The sequence below is a fragment of the Neopsephotus bourkii genome, unplaced genomic scaffold, assembly GCF_033783945.1.
Source record: "Neopsephotus bourkii isolate Nb327-2 ecotype Australia unplaced genomic scaffold, CSIRO-AGI_Nbou_v1 NB_272, whole genome shotgun sequence".
NCBI classification, from domain to species: domain Eukaryota; kingdom Metazoa; phylum Chordata; class Aves; order Psittaciformes; family Psittacidae; genus Neopsephotus; species Neopsephotus bourkii.
The window spans coordinates 1,364,441-1,381,287 of record NW_026900781.1 but is presented as its reverse complement, the minus strand read 5'-3'; the positions used below and the strand labels follow the sequence as shown (position 1 = coordinate 1,381,287).

The following is a 16,847-nucleotide window of genomic DNA, read 5'->3' as shown; positions in this document are numbered from 1 at the left end:
AGGGGATGTACTTTCTTTTTCTTTTTTTAAAAATAAACTGCAATTTACCATGAAAACCTGAGCTCTGAATCAGAGTCAACAGAGGAACTCAGCTTGGTTAAATGGTCTATTTAAAAAAAAATCCAAAACTGGTCAATTTGGATTACTTTTTTTCTGAGAACCACAGTGTGGATGATCACGGAGATCATACTGATATTGTTCTTCTCTCATTGTCCTTGATTTTCAGCCAAATGGCTGAGGAAAACCCTACAGACTGCAAAGCCTGTAATGCAGCAAATATAATGCATTTAGGTGTGAGGCTGAATTTACACAATGAGTTGTATTTAAGAAGCATTAACCCTTGAGGTTGAAATTTTGCCCAAAGCTGAACAGGATCAAGCTTAACACTGTTGGATTCTTTTTCCGTCTGCTAGGCTGCCTGGCCATGTCTTCATTCAGTAAGCATAGTTTCATCTCAGAGCTTTGGGTGATTATGTTTGCTTTGAGAGACAAAACCTAATTTCCAAATAGCCTGCAGTTTATGCTCTGTATTTCTTTCCATTTATACAATTTCTGCCTTAGCATTTTGAGTGGCTAAATCCCTACACTAGCAAAATACCTTTTCAGCCTGAGCATGGCTGCTGGGATTGGTTATGCCAACACGGATGCGGACATATGTTGATTTTTACATCCAAACTTTTGTATACAAGCAATTTCTGAACATATGATCTATAATCAGGACAGTATTGCTGCCTGGGTGGGAGGTACACTGCCAGCAACCTGAGTTTGGCATCTTGGTCAGATCAGGGACAGTTTAATATGTAGGTCTGCATCTGCTTTGAAAAAGGTAGTTGTGATCTAACTATATATGTTGTTCTCATAAGATTCCTGTTTCGATAAATGCTGTTAATGTGTATACCTGGGTCTCATTTTCAAATCAAAGAGCCAAGTGGCTAACAGTTTCTTGCTTGACAGAGCACCCCAATGACACTGGAGACAAACAAAACGAGAAGAAAATATACGCCTTTGTACATAACAATCTTAATGAGGTTTGTTTTTCAGGGTAGATTTGCATACACTACCTTAAAATTGAGTTTAGCTTTAATTGGAAGGTGGCCTGTATGCTGTTGGTTACGACTGTGCTCCTGCAACTGGATACAACAGATTATAGAGATCCAAATTCATTGCTCTGACTCTCAGCAAAGCTGCAGCAACATAACCTGTCATCTAGTAAAAGAGCTGTAACTCACAGCAGTATTATTTCCACACAAAAAAGGATATGGAGTGTTTATAAGCCATCACCACAGTAGCTCTATGATGTCTTCTGTGATGTTCTTAATATCCTTTGTTCATTTAACTTTTGTGATTTTCCAACCTGGGTCATTTTCCAGAAAAAAAAAAAAAAAAGAAGAAAAATTTGCTTTAATATAAAAAGTACATCCTACTTGCAACAGGTACATAATTCATCTCCATAGTTTGCAGAAAACCCTAAACTTTCCTTCTCATAAAACAGAAGATAAAAACAAAGAAAATGTTATATTTACATCATATATATACATGACCACTGTTACAACAGATCATTAATATTTTGCAAATGACCATTTTCCTCACAAAGAACTTGAAGGGAAACCTACTGTATTTTCTCCACTGCTGTCACTGATACAACTATATTATTCTTCCCCACTGCATTGCTATCTGCAGGACCATTTCTCATCTCTGAGAACTTTGTTCGCATCAGCTGTCCTGAGTGGAATGAATTGCAGTCACACAAATAGAGTTCAGAGCTTAATTATTTTCCTGTTACAAAAAAAAAAAAAAGAAATAAAAAAATCACTCTTCCCTGAAGTGAGCGATGCTTCATTTCACCTACTTGGTTTTCCCTCATCCTTTTCACTCCCTACAGCTACAAAAATAATTACCTCCATGACAGGTACCAAAATTTTGCTATCTGCTTCTTTCCCCCTTCAAAAGCACACTCAGCAATACTTTGTGACAATTGATCAAAAATATTACAATGATAAGTTTTCAACACAGTCTTCACAGAGACATTCACTTACCTACCTCTGGGATTTCTGTCTGCTGTGAGAGCTGAGGAGTGGGAGTCAAGCTTCTAGGGGCTTCCTTTTGTTCCCAAGTTTCTATACCTACCTCCACAGTCTACACACACCCCAGCTGTCCAAAATTGATGGAGTCCATCAACTTCCCTCGCTTTTTGTGATTCCTCTTTTTTACATTGGAATAACACATACACCTCAGATTCTGCCTGATGCCACCGTTTCTAGGCATGTCCTCTGCAAAGGCTTCCAGTTTACCAATTGGTCCCTTCCAGACACACAAAGACAACTTTTTACACCAGTTTACAGCTAAAACAGCCTGGCTGACTGAGACACCAAGGTGAAACTACAAAATTACAGCTTTAACATAGGTACTTACTGCCCAGAATCATGCCCTGTTTCTTTGGTCACCAGTGTAGTAATTTCTGGATTAGATGATACAAATCGTAAACCAAAATCATCACAGCAGTAATAACAACTGAGATGATAAAATAATCCAAAGAAACCAACAAAAAAAATGCTAAGAGTCATCTTGTTGTTAGACTAGAGGAAAAGGTAACCTTTTCATCTTCACAGCTCTGGGATAACAGTCCAGCGTTTCTCAGGTTTCAGATAAAAAGCCTTTAAGCATTGCATTTAAAGTGCTTTTAAGTTTACTTCTTAAAAAAATAAATAGATTTCAGAAATTTTAAACTCAACGAAAAACTTAAACTGAAGTGCCCCAGCTTCTGTGTTTGCTCAGTCACTGCCATTGCAGTTGCCATCTGTGGAACAGAAGCAATTGCAGCACTGGTGGGATGGACCAGGAACAAATGGGGAAACACACCTGCAAAGCATTTAATTGTACTCCCTTTGACATAATTGGGACTTCAAGTGCTGATTTCATTTGGAGTTGGACCTGGTCCAACTAGAAACTAGACTTTTTAAACTAAATGATTGATGAAACTATACCCACACTCCCCTATAAGCAAAGCTCCTTGCAGAAAACCATATAAATGTCTTAATTGCAGTAGGAAGGCTTGACTGTAAATCAAACTCAATTGCACTTAGTCCAAGCAAGCCTCGAACAAGAGTGAGAAGGAATAGTAGATATCCCACTCTTCTACGGGCATGGGCATGAAACAAAGCTGCCATTTTACCTTCTGTGGCCCACCTTTTCCTTTTGGAAAGGAGCCTATAGCCTCACTGCTGCAGCTGTGGGTGTTATGTGAGGCAGGAAATGGCACACACAAGATGTCCTACAAGAAAAATGAGCACAAAGCAGGACAAAAGCAACATCACTGTGTGATGAAGGCTGGAGCCAGAAACCCAGCTTTCTGCCAAGACCGTATATACACGATCACATCCAAACCAGTTAACTGCTTCATGCAACCTTTTTTCCATCTGTTTGAAAACACAGAATTGCATTATTTTGAGGGTAAGTGCCATGGACACCATAAATGGCATTCTGCTGTTGCTCTTCACTATCACTCTTCACTATCATGACAATTATTGCATCTAGTAAAGAATTTGCAACTTGGTGGAATTTCGAGGGAAAAATATTATTTAATACTTTGGACATATTTGAAAGTGGAATTACACCTGTACAATCATGCTCACTCTTCACTTCTGGGGACATGCAAACAACCACATACAAGCAGGGTTTGATCCAGGGCAAGCTGAAAGGTAACCTCTGAAGATAACAGTACCACATCAGGTTGTGCACAGAACTGGACTCTTAATGTCCACAGGCTTGTCAAATTACTGGTTTATGAAATAAAAGGTAAAACAAATGAATACCTTGGCGTATTTTAAGTCAAAACATTTTGACGAAGTGCAAGCCATACACAAGTGAAGCTAAATGGATAAACAGAATAGGCACAGAAAAGAAAATGCATGAAAATCTCATGCCAATGGAAACACATCCCAGGCTGTCAAGCAGCAAACAATTTAAAATATTGCCATATGAGAAAGGCAAATGGTTTCAAACAGTTCTTTAGTATTGCTAAAAACAAGCTCAGATACTGCGATGACTGTCTCACTTCAAGACTTTAGTGGGAGAGTTGAGGGGAGTATGAATCATGCTTGGAGAGCATGCAAGCAGCAGAGCCAAGATGGAGCTGAGAAGGACATAAGCAAGGTTGAATGTGTGGTCCTGTTTGTCTTTTCATAGTGCAAGAACTGTACAAAATTAAAAGGTGACATATTTAAATTAACAATTACTTCTTCAATGTTACCTTGAAAATCAAATAGCCCAAGAGCAATTAATAGATGCTGTAGTGAATGTAAGCAATAATAGTAAAAGTGTATGTACGCACAAAGAGTTTCTAACATCTACAGATAGTAACAACAAAACTATACGCTGCTTTCTCTGAGACATGCAGAGCTGGCTCCTTGCAGAGACAATGGGCTGTCTGGGACTGGCAGCTTTTATCAGATTTGATGTGACGTATTCTTGCAGCTGATCCACCAACTGAGAAAAGACACTAATTAATACATATATAATCTAAGAAGCAACAATCAAGACAGATGCCAGAACCAGCCAGAAGTTTCCCCAAAAGGGGGGTGTGTGGGGAATGATGTTAACTGGCACGAATGCCAGAAAACACAGTAAATAAATTAGAAGATGTAAAGACTGACAAAAACCTGGACCCAAACTAGCCACAGAGACATTTTGGAGAAACTGGCAAGAGATACAGGAGGCACCTCAGGAAAAGTATTTCAGCCCTTGTAAATAAGTTGCAACTTGGTGTGGTACCGAGGGTAGTGGTGGTGGTGATGTGTACAAAACCATCACCATTATTAAACCCACGAAAGTTAGAACCGTGATGTTTCCTGTTTGCACTGTGCAGCGGCGTCCTGCGGCGCTGTACATGCGGGCAGACCCTGAACACACGCTCGTATCAAAAGACTTTTACATTTTCCCAAGCGCCTGCTCGCAGACGGGAGACATCAGACAGGGAAAGGGCTGTGCATGAACGTCTGTGAACGTCGCTCCCCACTTTCGCTCCCGAGGGGTCCTGGCGGTGCGTGTGTGCCCCTGCACACGCAAACCCCACTAGCGCCTGGACCAGGGTCCGTGCACAATCCCCATCTCTCTAAAGCGGTCGGGGCTGCTGGGCGATCCTTCTCAGCGCGACTCCCCGTCGGGCTCCCGAGACGCGGTCAGGCAGCAGCTGCACTGGAGTCAGGCATGAAGTCGGTAAAACAGCTCTGCCCGGTTCCACACGCACTGGGGGCTCGCTGACAGCACTCACCTGCCGGAGTCAGGCTGCGTCTGCTGTACCGAGCCTGCAAAAGCAGGGCGAAGAAGTAAACTTACCTGACACCAGCAGCCCGACTGGGACAAGTCCGCCGACAGGGAGAGCGCATTCGCTGTTTGAAAGTGCGTTTAAATTAAGGCTCGGGTTTAGTTTTTGTGCAACTCAACGCTAGCTGCTTGCGACCGGGAGCTTACTGGCGCCGGGCCGCTAGCGTGAGCGTTGCCCTGAGGAGGGGATGAGATTAAATAGCTTGATAACCGTATTAACGCTGCTACCTCCTGGCCGCTTTGCGGCGGGGCGCACCCCGGCGAGGATGACGGCCCACGGGGCCGATGGGGGCCAGCGCTGCCCCTGCCGCTCCCCCGCCCGACAGCGGCGGGGCGGGAGCTCGCCCCGGGGATGGGGGGGTGCCCCCGGCGGCAGGCGGCGCTCCGCGGTCGGCACTGGGTGCTGCTGCGGCGGCGGCGGGGCCGCGGCGATCTGCGGCGATCCCGGTGGAGTTGGGGAGCTGCGAGCGGGGCTCCGCGCAGCGATGGAGCGGAGAGCAGCCGGCGCCTTCCGCGGTCCCGGCGGGGAGGAGGCAGTGCCTGAGGTGAGAGGGGGCCGCGGGGCGGGTCGGGGTCACCCTGTGGCGAGGGGCTGTGTCGCCCTCCCGGTTCTGTGCGGCCCCAACTTTGCTGTTCTCAGGCAGCCACGGCCGCGAACTTGCCGGGTCCCCGAGCCGCGCGCGGAGCGAGGGGCGCAGAGAGCTCCCCGACGAGCCGCGGCCGCCCCGCCCCGTCCCTCCCGGTCCCTCCCGCAGGGGCTCGGCAGGAACCCCCTCCCCGTCTGTCCCCGGCCCTAGCGGCGCAGCCCGCGGGTGGGCATCAGCCCTGGCTGGCGCGGTGGCCCCGTGAACGGCGGCAGAAGGTAACGGGTCTGGCTGCGGTAGCGGGGGGGTCGGTAGCGCTCGGGGCTGTGACAGGGCACAGCGTCTGCTTATGCCTGAACTGCCTGAGAATACTTTTCTGTTTGCTTGCTGGCTTGAGTTTTTGGGGTGGCGTTTCGTTTTAGTCACAGAAGCAGGGTGCGTTGAGCTGTCAGTGAAATGGCGATGGTGCGCCCGGGCACGTTAACTGCACAGGAGCCCCAAATCCTGTAGTTTTTCGCTTAGGCAGAGCTCCCCCTGGGCTCCCGGGTCTTTCGCGAGGTTTACACAAAATTAAGTCTTGTGTCAGGTTGCAACATCTGTGAAATAATACGTGTAGCTAACATGATTATGAATTTCGGTTTAAATCCTAAGCAAAATATGTTCTGAATATGCATGCCAGTCATAGTTAATGTTTGCTAAATATGTTACTAAAAATTTGAATGCATATTCTGAGTAAGATCAGGCCATAAATTGTGAAGGAATATCAAGGGTCTGTCTCTAATCAGAACCAACACCATTCGGTTTTTAACATACTAGCTTCAGCACTGGCCCTGGAAACAGGGGTTAAGATGTATCCAAGGAAGAAGGTTCTTGTCTGTAGGACCCTTGATGAGCCACTTCCAGTGGAGTCTGAGTTGCGAGCTCTCCTTTTTTGTGCAGTGCTTCTGCTGGAGTTACTTTTGCAAGAACTTCTTAGCGCATCTTTCTTTCCCCCGGGGGGAAGATTGGCTTGGGTCTGTAACAGTGGCAAACCTCCACCTGCGTGCTCGTTTTTAGTTCAGCCTCCAGCACCAAAGCTACTTGAGAAGGAAAGGTGTCCTTTTGAGTCTGCTTATTTCCTCCCCCTCCACTCCCCCGGCTATTTCCATGGTTCTTAAATGACTTGAAGATGACCTTGAGAGGAAGAAGTCAGCTTTGCTCAGAGGACTTCAAGCTTCTTTTATTTGCTCTTCTTAAGGCTTCCTTAAAACAAACAAGCAGAGCATTTGGAGGGAAACCTACGACCCATCACTTTCCTTACTTTAACTAAAAGCTAATAGATGTTCCCACTTGTTTTGGAAACGTTTCTAGCCAAGCAGGAAAGATCGGATTTGACACTGCTAAAGTAAAACATGAGGTAAGGCAAAGGAGGGCAGTCCTTTTTCATACATCACTCCTCATGTGGAAAAAACGGACTAAAAACTATGTAAACTTTCTTCTTTTTTCCCCATGGCACTTATTTTGGTGGGTTGCTTGGTGTGTCTGTTTCTGTGAAAACTCAAGACTTTTGCCTTTTAAAAAATATTAGCAATATTACCAGATATTTTCAGGCTGCACTCACTAGGAGATTAACAGCACTTGGCCTTGTGCCCCTGGTCTTGCGCCTAATAATACATTGTGGGAGCACTGCATTAACTGTCAATAAACGTCTGTCATCTCTTTGGGCTTAATTACAGAATGGTTTTAAAAGAGCACGCAAAGGAAAGTTTCAGCTCATCTGTTAGATGTCATACAGCCCTGTGTATGAATAATTCTCATAGTGCCTGCATCTGTCGGCAGTGGCCCCATTAAGGGAGTAAAGCCCTGCTTTGTTTATGTGGCTTTTGAAGCCCTAAAATTTTGGGGCTCATTTTTTTATTTTCCTTTAGCAGCTCCATGTTGATAAAATAGACAAGAAGAGCTGCATTTCTTTGCTGAACAGGATGGTCTTCGGATGCGCCTCGTCTTTCTCTTTGTTGTGTTTGATTCTGGGAGAAATCCTTTTAAATGCCTGACCATGATTTCAGGGCAGCATAAGAAATTGCTCACAGGCAGTTGTGCCTTGCACTGAATCCAGTGTTGTCGGCAGTCAGACAGGATCAGTAATCAAGCTGGTGTTGGATGGATTGTGATACATCATGGAAACATTTGTACTTCTCTAGCACAAGACCTGTCTAATTGGACAGCCTAGAGCCAGAAAAGCTGGTCAGAGTGGACAGTGCTGTAGCTAACCTGTGCTAACATTGTGCAATGTTGGTACCAAGTAGTACGCAGATGGTGAATTATTCCGGAGTATTGTCTTTTGACTGCTCAGCATAGCTTTTAGCTTGTGAACTTGCATGTAGCTAGCTATTTAATTGCTTCTTTTGAGCAATTGTTGGAAAAAACAATCTGGATGTTGTATCACCGTGCCCTCAGATTGTTTGCAAGGAAGAGAGGCAGCATTTTAAAACTGAGCTGATGATAAATGTTCAATTTGAACAGTAATAAGGGAAGAAAGAGAAAACTGGAGGCAGTGAAAATTCTTAAACATTTTTTAAAGGTTTAAGTGACTGAGGAGCCTTTCTCCTATTTTAAAAATGACATAGGCAGTCAAAGGCCAGAGTGCTAAACCTGTGGTACTGATGGGTCTCACAGGTGGCTTAGAAACCTTGTCAGATATGTGTGATAAGGATTGAGGTTGTTTCTTTGCAAATTTTCTGTAGCTCTATTGAAAAATGAAGAAGCTGTATCAGCTCTGGCCACGTACCTCTTTAAACATTCAGTGTGCCTTGCACTGAGTAGCTTATTTGCTTAATTAAGACATCAGTTTTGAGTTATGTGACTTGCATGTTCCCCTACTTAAATTAATGTCTTCATCAGATTGATAATTACACCTTTTATAATCAATGGACCTTAATGCTTTGTTTGCATCAGACCTTTTTAAGTACCTATTAATTAAACCTGACAACTTGGAGTTACTTTGTACTGCTTTCCCAGTGTAGTCTTATTCTGTTTCACAGCTGAACCTACATCCCATTTCAGGAGGCAGTTTAGGCATAAAGGGAAGGTATACCCAGTTGCTTCTGTTTTCTTGAGTAGTGTCTTGCTTGTGGAAGACCTTTTCCTTGCTCCTTGATTTGTTTCTTTTTCAATGGGCCTGAGATATCAAGGCAAATTAAGGTTCTGTGCAGTGTGGTTAAAGGTGAGCAGAATTAAAAAATATCATTTTGGAAGACTCCAGTGCTGATCGTATTGGCTGACGCAAGCCATTTGGCTTTCTGATGACTTCCCATGAGAGAAGGGCCAGAGTCCCTATGCCCTTCTGCCCTTACCAACTCAAAAATCATCTGTGATTCCTTAATAAAAGCTGATGTGCTCTAGGCTGTGTGCTTTACATTTTAAATCCTTCAGTGCTTTCTGGAGCATTATTCTTATTAAATATTTACAGTCTCTTTATGGTTTGGTTGGGGTTTTTTTCACCCTGGAAAAAGATGAGAAGTGTACAGTCTCCCACCTTCTTAACTGGAACTGGCATCTTTGTTAATCATTCAGGCTGTACCAGCATATTTGCTGTCTCACAACCATTTGGTGATAAAATCTAAAATTTTAAAGCAAATCAGAGTTTTGTGGTATTTTTTTCCAAATTACAGAAAACTGAAAGAACAGTTTAAATTGCTGTAACTGAATCAAGTCACTTTAATGTGTTCTTACTCCTGAGTAGAAAAGGTCTCAAATGATCTCTTTCTCATTGTCTTTCAGGATTCTAAATAACTACATTAAAAATAAAGATAAGTAAGACTGTTAACTGTGATGCCAGCTGTTGGTAAAAGTAAACATAAAGTCACTGTGTTTGCAGGATATCTACACAGATAATGGTTCTCCATGCTCTGTGCTATTTGGTTAACTTGTGTCTTTTGTTTTATGAGCTCTCTTGGTAGCACTTGTGAAGTTTGTTGAAAACAAGGGATCCAACTAAAGCAGGTAAAATTAGAGTTCTGCACAACTGGCAGGAGGCAAATCAATATTAGACAAATGGGAAGGAACATGAGCATTTAAAAGGAAAAATGTTGTACTCAAGATTCTAGGAATATTAAGGCATCAAGATGAAACAACAATAATGCATTAAAAACATATCCTTTCCAAAAGGTGAAGAATTACACATGCTGGTAATTATGGAAATTATTCTTGTCTTCTCTTTCAGAGATTTGTGTTTCCTGAAGAAACAAATAGTGTTTAGACCGAACACAAGAAGCACTTTATAAATATCAGTGGTATGGGGGTTTTTGACAATTGAGTTAGAACTGTTTGTCTCAGCCTTCTATAAATGGCTCCATTAGCAAAATAAATAGGCTGATACCAACTGAGCAGGGAATAATGAGTAAGATCCAGCATTTCCTGTGTGTAGGGTTGTCTTGTGCCAGGATGCCCACTGCTCACCCTTGAGTGAATAGGAGCTCCATGGGAACAGCTGTGAGGGTGTTGGTTCTCCATCTGAACTCCATCACTCCCCAGGTGGGAATGGGTGCTGACACACCATAGAACCATAGAATCATTTAGGTTGGAGAAGACTGTTAAGATCATTGAGTCCATCTGTTAACCTAATACTAACAATTCCACCACTAAGTTGGCTTTGCTTGGTACACACGGGATTTGAAAAAATCCCAGGTGTTGCCCTGGGAACTTCAGAGAGGAATGATAAACCTGTTTGTTTTCTGAGAAGAGACATTCTGCATATGTGTAGCTCTTGCCATCACATGGATTTATTTATTTTTTAAATGTTTCTAGTCAGACTCATTGGAATGAGCTGAAAATGGTGTTTCTTGGATGTATTGTAAAGCAGGCATCATATGTTGGCTGTGAAGCAAATTCCTCACACATGTTGTTATTTCATGCATATTTACCCCACTGTCTGAACGACAAGGTGTCTGTAATTTTAAAATGTTTAAGGAGAGACTTGACAGATGAAGGAAAAAGGAGAATTAAGCCAGCCAGATTTAGGATAAACCATCCTTCAGGGATTTGGCACTGCTGTGATAATATTTTTTCATGCCAACTCTTGTATCCCTGAAAAATACACCTTCAAAACTTCTTCAAGTCTAGGTCATTTCTGACACTTTGGGATTTTATCTATCCAGGGTGTTGAATGGAACTGGATTCTGAATGGGAAGCTCATTTTCATCTACTTTTTTATTTCTCCAGTTAGAATTGGACCACAGCTATTGTTTTTACATCTTTGTCACATCCAAACATCTTTGAATCAAAGAAAATACTGCTTGGTTACTCATTCGACTAAAAGCATGTATCCCTTAGGGCAGATCTACTTACTATGGTGACTTTGAAAGTGCAAAAATTTGCACCACCTCAGTATCTCTCCCTTTCACCTCCTCCTCCCTCTTGGTCCTTCCCTTCCCATGGAGTTCCGCAGGACATGGGTCATGAGCCCTGGTTTCCATGACTTACACTGCTGCTGATTCAGGTGAGTTTGGGATTACTGGGCTGTTACTGGCCTGAGATGGAATGATTTTATTCACAGCTACACCCAAATTTGATTACAGCTAAAACGTCACTGAACTGACTGAGCAACAGTATAAGAATACCGTATTCAGCATCAACAGCAATGGAAATGTGCTGGTTTAACCACACAAGTGAAGAGATTAATGAAGGAAGTGATACGATTCCCATTAGTGGGTTGAGGTCATGAGTGTTGTGAAGCAATGTCAGCCAGGAGAGCAGCTCACTGCCTGAAATTGGTCAGCACACCGATGGGCAGGTTTTTCTGCTTGTAGAAAAATGTTGGGGCTTTTTTTATATTTCTAAAAAGAGGAACATCCTTCTTTGGAAATGAGAAGGAGACAATTGCTAGAGAAAGTGCATTGTCAACACTGTCATTGAACGTTCAAAATAATAGGGTAAAGGATAGACTGAGCTTGAGGGAAGATTAAGGGGTTTTGAATTCTTCAGAGTGAAGTGCAAGAATTGTAAGTACTCCATGCTGAACAGATTGTGATGGGCAGCAGGAGAAAGAGTTGTTTTCCTTCAGATTATCAGTGCAATTTGTTCAACTGGTAAAGCCAGGAAGCCAGAGCCTCCATGCAATCATGATATAAATTCATTCAGTGAAACTCTGAGTGAAAACCAAGTCTCTTTAGTTTGGAGCTTTTCAAATATTATTCCAAGGCTAAAGCCTGTATGGTTTAGGATTTTACTTTATTCTGACCTGCCAAAATGAAATTTTACTTGGTTCTCAAGAATGAATTCTTTCCCTCACAAACTGCCTTTGATAATGTTACTGAGTTAAGGGGGAAGTAGTTTAAAAAGCAGATGTTTCCCAGGATGTAGAGCAGATCCTCAGAAATTTTACTTACTAATTCTGACTTAAGAAATTATCCTGGGTTCAGCAGTAGCAGTCATTTTTTCTCCTTCTTAGTAGCTGGTGCAGCGCTGTGTTTTTTGACTTTCGGCCTGGGAACAGCACTGATAACACCGACGTTTTTAGCTGCTGCTCAGTAATGTTTACTCTGACCAAGGACTTTCTGAGTCTCGTGCTCTGCCAGGGAGGAGGGGAAGCTGGGAGGAAGCAGAGACAGGACACCTGACCCAAATTGACCAAAGAGGTATTCCATACCACAGCACGCACGCCCAGGATGTAGAATGGAGGCAGTTACCTGGAAGGGCTAGTTCACTGCTGGGTCAGGCTGGGTATTATCAGTCCGTGGGTGGTATTGTATTCTCTTCCCTTGTTATTTCCCTTATCATCGTTATTATTGGTGGCAGCAGCAGTGGTTTGTGTTATACCTTAGTTACTGGACTGCTCTTATCTCAACCCGTGGGAGCTACATCCTTTTCAATTCTCCTCCCCATCCCTCCGGGAGTGGGGGTAGAGAAAGAAGGAGAGGGGAGTGAGAGAGAGACTGCGTAGCTGATTTGTGGCTGACTGGGTTTAAACCACAACAGAAATGATTGCTTTTTTGGAGATCACTTTAATGTGCTTCTAGTTAATGAAGATTATGATAGACCATCAAGATTGATGCCATCTTTTCTTATTTCATGCTTCCTTTCCTCTTTTAATTTTTTTCTTGTGGTAAATATGCAATTATTTTTTGATGGCAGGGACTTGCTATGTGTCTCCATGGACAGGCTGGTACCACTTTGTTATCATTACTGGACCTTTTACCATCTTTCCAGGCTGCAAGACATTGTTGGTCAGCTGAGCAGTTAAATTTGTTTTATAATAATGCACACTGACCTAGTTCTGAGCTTATCCACATGCTCAGAATAATGACTGCTCTTACCTGCCAGACCTAAGCAATCAGTGAAGCTGCAGGAAACTTGTTTGTGGTTTCTATTGATGTGTATGGGTATACTTACTTTGAATGATATCATTTATGCAATGTCTTTCAATATCTAGAAGCACACAGTAAAATCTTGACCCTGTTACATTTAATCATGGAGACAGTTCCTGTGACATTATATGAAGTCTTAGTTTCCAGCCAAGTTTTATTATCTTTTCCAGCTTGTCATTCTGCTGAAGTTGTGTTTGCTGATTAATGGGAAGTCATGGTACCACATCAGAACCTTAGGGACTCTTCAGCTTACAAGAGGGCAGGAGCATCTCCAGTCATACCAGTTCTAGTCCAGATACAGTCAGTTTGCTATATAGTTTCCATACCTAGAATACTTCTCTTGTCGTGTTCTTGTCTCTCATGTTTTTCAAGGTCATTTATTCAGGTTTGCCTTTGAGCTGCAGTTCTTAATGTTACTAGATGTCTGCAAAGTCATCAGAAGTGTTTCAGGAAGAAATCTACTGACTATGACTCTAAAACCAGTGAAAACCTTTGAAAATATGTATGGGTTAGGGAAGCTGATCAGGATTACATATGAAAGAGATGCATTTTGCTATACGTTTTGCTGTAGAAAGTCTTTTTGTGGCTAGTTGAATTAGTCTTGAAGGAGGTATAAGGCTCCTTTTTATACCTACTGATTTAGAAACAAAAGGTTAGGTCCTTTGAGGCTTGGAAATGCACAGTATGCACAACCTTTTCTTTACTTGCTGCGAGCAGAAGCAGCATATCCTCTGTGCTTTTGAGAGTTCCAGCATTTGATAATTCTAGGTTGTGATTCTCCCCTTTTGTGTGTATATTCTTCAATGTAAATGTCACTAAAATATTTCTTGGTTTAGTATTAAATTTAGTGTTTCCCTAAAACCCTTCTTCTAAGTTCAGCCTCTCCTGGTGGTTTTATGAGGCTTCATGCTGTGAAGGCTTCCTCTGGATGCAGAAGGACTTGAATTTGTTCTGTAGACTGCTGTTAGGAGCTCTGCAATGGGAGCAATGCCTGGCTAGATGGAAGGGAAATGTTCTTCTCGGCTGTGCTGAGGTAAATCAAAGGAGCCTGCCCAAATTCACCTTGGTGAAATGAGAGCACATCTCAGTCCTAGATATTTATTCTTGTATTTCTTTGTACTTGTATTATGGTCTGGAGTTAAAACCAGAAAAACCAACAGAGTTGTGGGTTGATAATGTATTGCCCTTGGGCTAAGCAAGAATAAAACTTCTGATTTTCTTTCTTTTCTAACTTTAAATAAAAATTTGTGAAAGAGCTTACATTCAGTGCCTAATCCTGCCAGACTTTATACTTCATGAGTAATTCTTATTCACACAAACAATCCTACTGAATGTATTGGTGTCCTGAAGCTGATGGGCTCATATAATAAAGGGGTTTCAGGAACGGATCCTTACAGGGCATTTAAAAACCTTTTGTTTATCAAATCTTATACATTCTAATTACTAGTTCACAGTTCGTATACTTAGTCATGTTATTAAGTGTGTTGAATCATTTTTGATAACTGTTGTGTTTCTCTGTAAGCTCTGATTGTGACTGTGGCAAATACGTGTTCAAATGCTGTAAATGTGTATGTGTATGCTTCTCAGAAATACACTTCTTTGTTTCATATTAAATACGGCTCCATATGCAACAATTTACTACAGTTTTAAATGCTGGATTATTTTTCCTCCCTTTTTTTTTAATATTATCTAGAATTAATTTATTCCTCAAATGAAGGGATCCATCTTTAAGTGAGAGAAAACCAGTGCTTATAAAAAGTATTATAGGGGGCACATAGCTGTATGCATGTATCAGTCTGAAAAACCAAAGTCACATGGGAATTTGTCATGTATAATGGCAGCAGCCTGATTCTCCAGCAGCTGAAACCTCTGGAGTCAGCATTTCCCTGGGCTTTTCTTGCCTCCTTCTTGGTTGAGAAGATTTTTCAGGCATGATCTAAAGATCAAAGAGAGCTGGTGACATGATTTTCTTCCCCCTGCTTTTTTGCTTCCTTGGCATCCTTTGTTCTGATTATTCATGCTTAAATATCTTTGCAAAAAGGACAGTGTCTATTTGTTCTTCTTTTACTCCTGGAAATATGGATAAATTAACCAATTATAATCTAAGGGTATTGTTTATTGCACAAAACAATAATAATAAGGCAACAGTAGCACAAGGAGTGAGGTAAGCAGGGGGGTCAATGGTGGCATGAGCATTTGGTGAGCTGTGCAGGTTAATACCTGTTTAAACTCCGTTAGCATCACCCTTGAAGAAAGAAAGAAGCCAGTTACCAACATCTTGGCCTTCATGGTGTTAGCCATAGCTTAGACAGGGTAGATTTCATCTTTCTTTCCAGTACTTTTCACCACCATCACTTCAGAGATCTCTACAGGGTCCTGGCATTGTACACTGCAATCCTTGCCTTAAGCTTTGTCACAAGAGCTATACGAGGCCCATAATGACCTATTTAACAGGATTTTGATAGTGCTTTCCTTCTCAATAACCTAGTTATTGCCTGTGTACCTTTCTTAGCTCAACCAACCTCAATTGCAGGCAGAACTGTGGAGGAGACAGAGTACGGATCTCAGGGGTATTCGCAGAAATAATTTGCAATCCTGACAGAGAGGTGTACTTTCTTAATTATCTTTTCCCATGGATTTCAAGAACCCCCTGGAATATGACAGTTTATACCACTCCTGGCATTCTTAAAAGTGGACCATTATTAGAAAGAAAAAAGAATACGTAATTGTACCACGGAAAGATCCTACTCTACAATTTTTAAGTTACTGTATGCATCACTGGAGGTTTCAGTGTAAAATCATGAAGCAAGAGACACAGCTGCAGTTATATTAAATAGCATAGAAAGGTATAAAAGAAATCAGACTCTTTATTTTCAGAATGCAAATGAAAATGCCGTGTTTGGGTTAGGAGCAAACTGTTCCGAAGAGCAGAATACGTCATGATTGCGCATTATGAGGTCCTTTGAACCTTCCAGTGAATTGTGTTGTATTAGATACTGATTTTTCCATCCTATTTCCCTTTATGAAAGCTAGTAGAGGTGGCCTGACTTTGAGCTAGTCATTACTGGAATTACAGCTGACCGCTATATGTGCTCAAATAGTCATAATGTAAGTCTAATTATTCACTTTCACTTAAAATAAGTTAGTTTAAAATTGCACAGACTGGTATTTTGTCTTTAGGTGGTACCAGGTCAAGGTAGAACAGCAGCATTCAGGCTGTTCATCCACACAACTGGCATTATTTTCTGTCTTCTGGTGTCATGAGCATGAGTTTTGTCTCTATTCATTTTGTGCATTCACTTACACTTTCACAGGGATAACAGATATCTCAAAGAAACACCTAAAGTGGCTTCACAGTCATCAGCTGCATATCCATAGGGCTGTCTCTGAAAAAAGGTACAGATCTTTACAAGCAGATACACACCATACATGTGCACTGCAGGTGAGCCCTGGAATGGATCTGTTCTGCAGTGCCCTGCCATCCTGCTCCCTGTTTACTCAACTTCAGAGTTGTGAAGCATAACCCAAAGCTTTTCTGCATCCCACATAGCTGAGTTTCCAACCTCTGGAAACCAGAGTACCAAAAAGTCTGGGAATA

The 16,847-nt window shown here is 42.1% G+C and overlaps 1 protein-coding gene across 4 annotated transcripts in view; it reads left to right on the top strand.

The window, feature by feature from the left end:
- The first annotated feature begins 1,249 nt into the window (after window positions 1–1,249).
- The window catches only part of KCNG2 (potassium voltage-gated channel modifier subfamily G member 2), a 60,835-nt gene continuing 45,237 nt past the window's right edge, over window positions 1,250–16,847 (top strand). Inside the window, exons 1-2 of one of the 4 annotated variants that reach the window (XM_061346346.1) lie at window positions 1,250–1,358; window positions 5,326–5,397. The gene's annotated coding sequence lies outside the window, so the exon portion shown is untranslated. Of the gene's footprint in view, window positions 1,359–5,325; window positions 5,398–5,727; window positions 5,868–6,126; window positions 6,185–16,847 lie in introns of those variants that run through there. The other 3 variants (XM_061346342.1, XM_061346345.1, XM_061346343.1) reach the window with 3 other exon arrangements.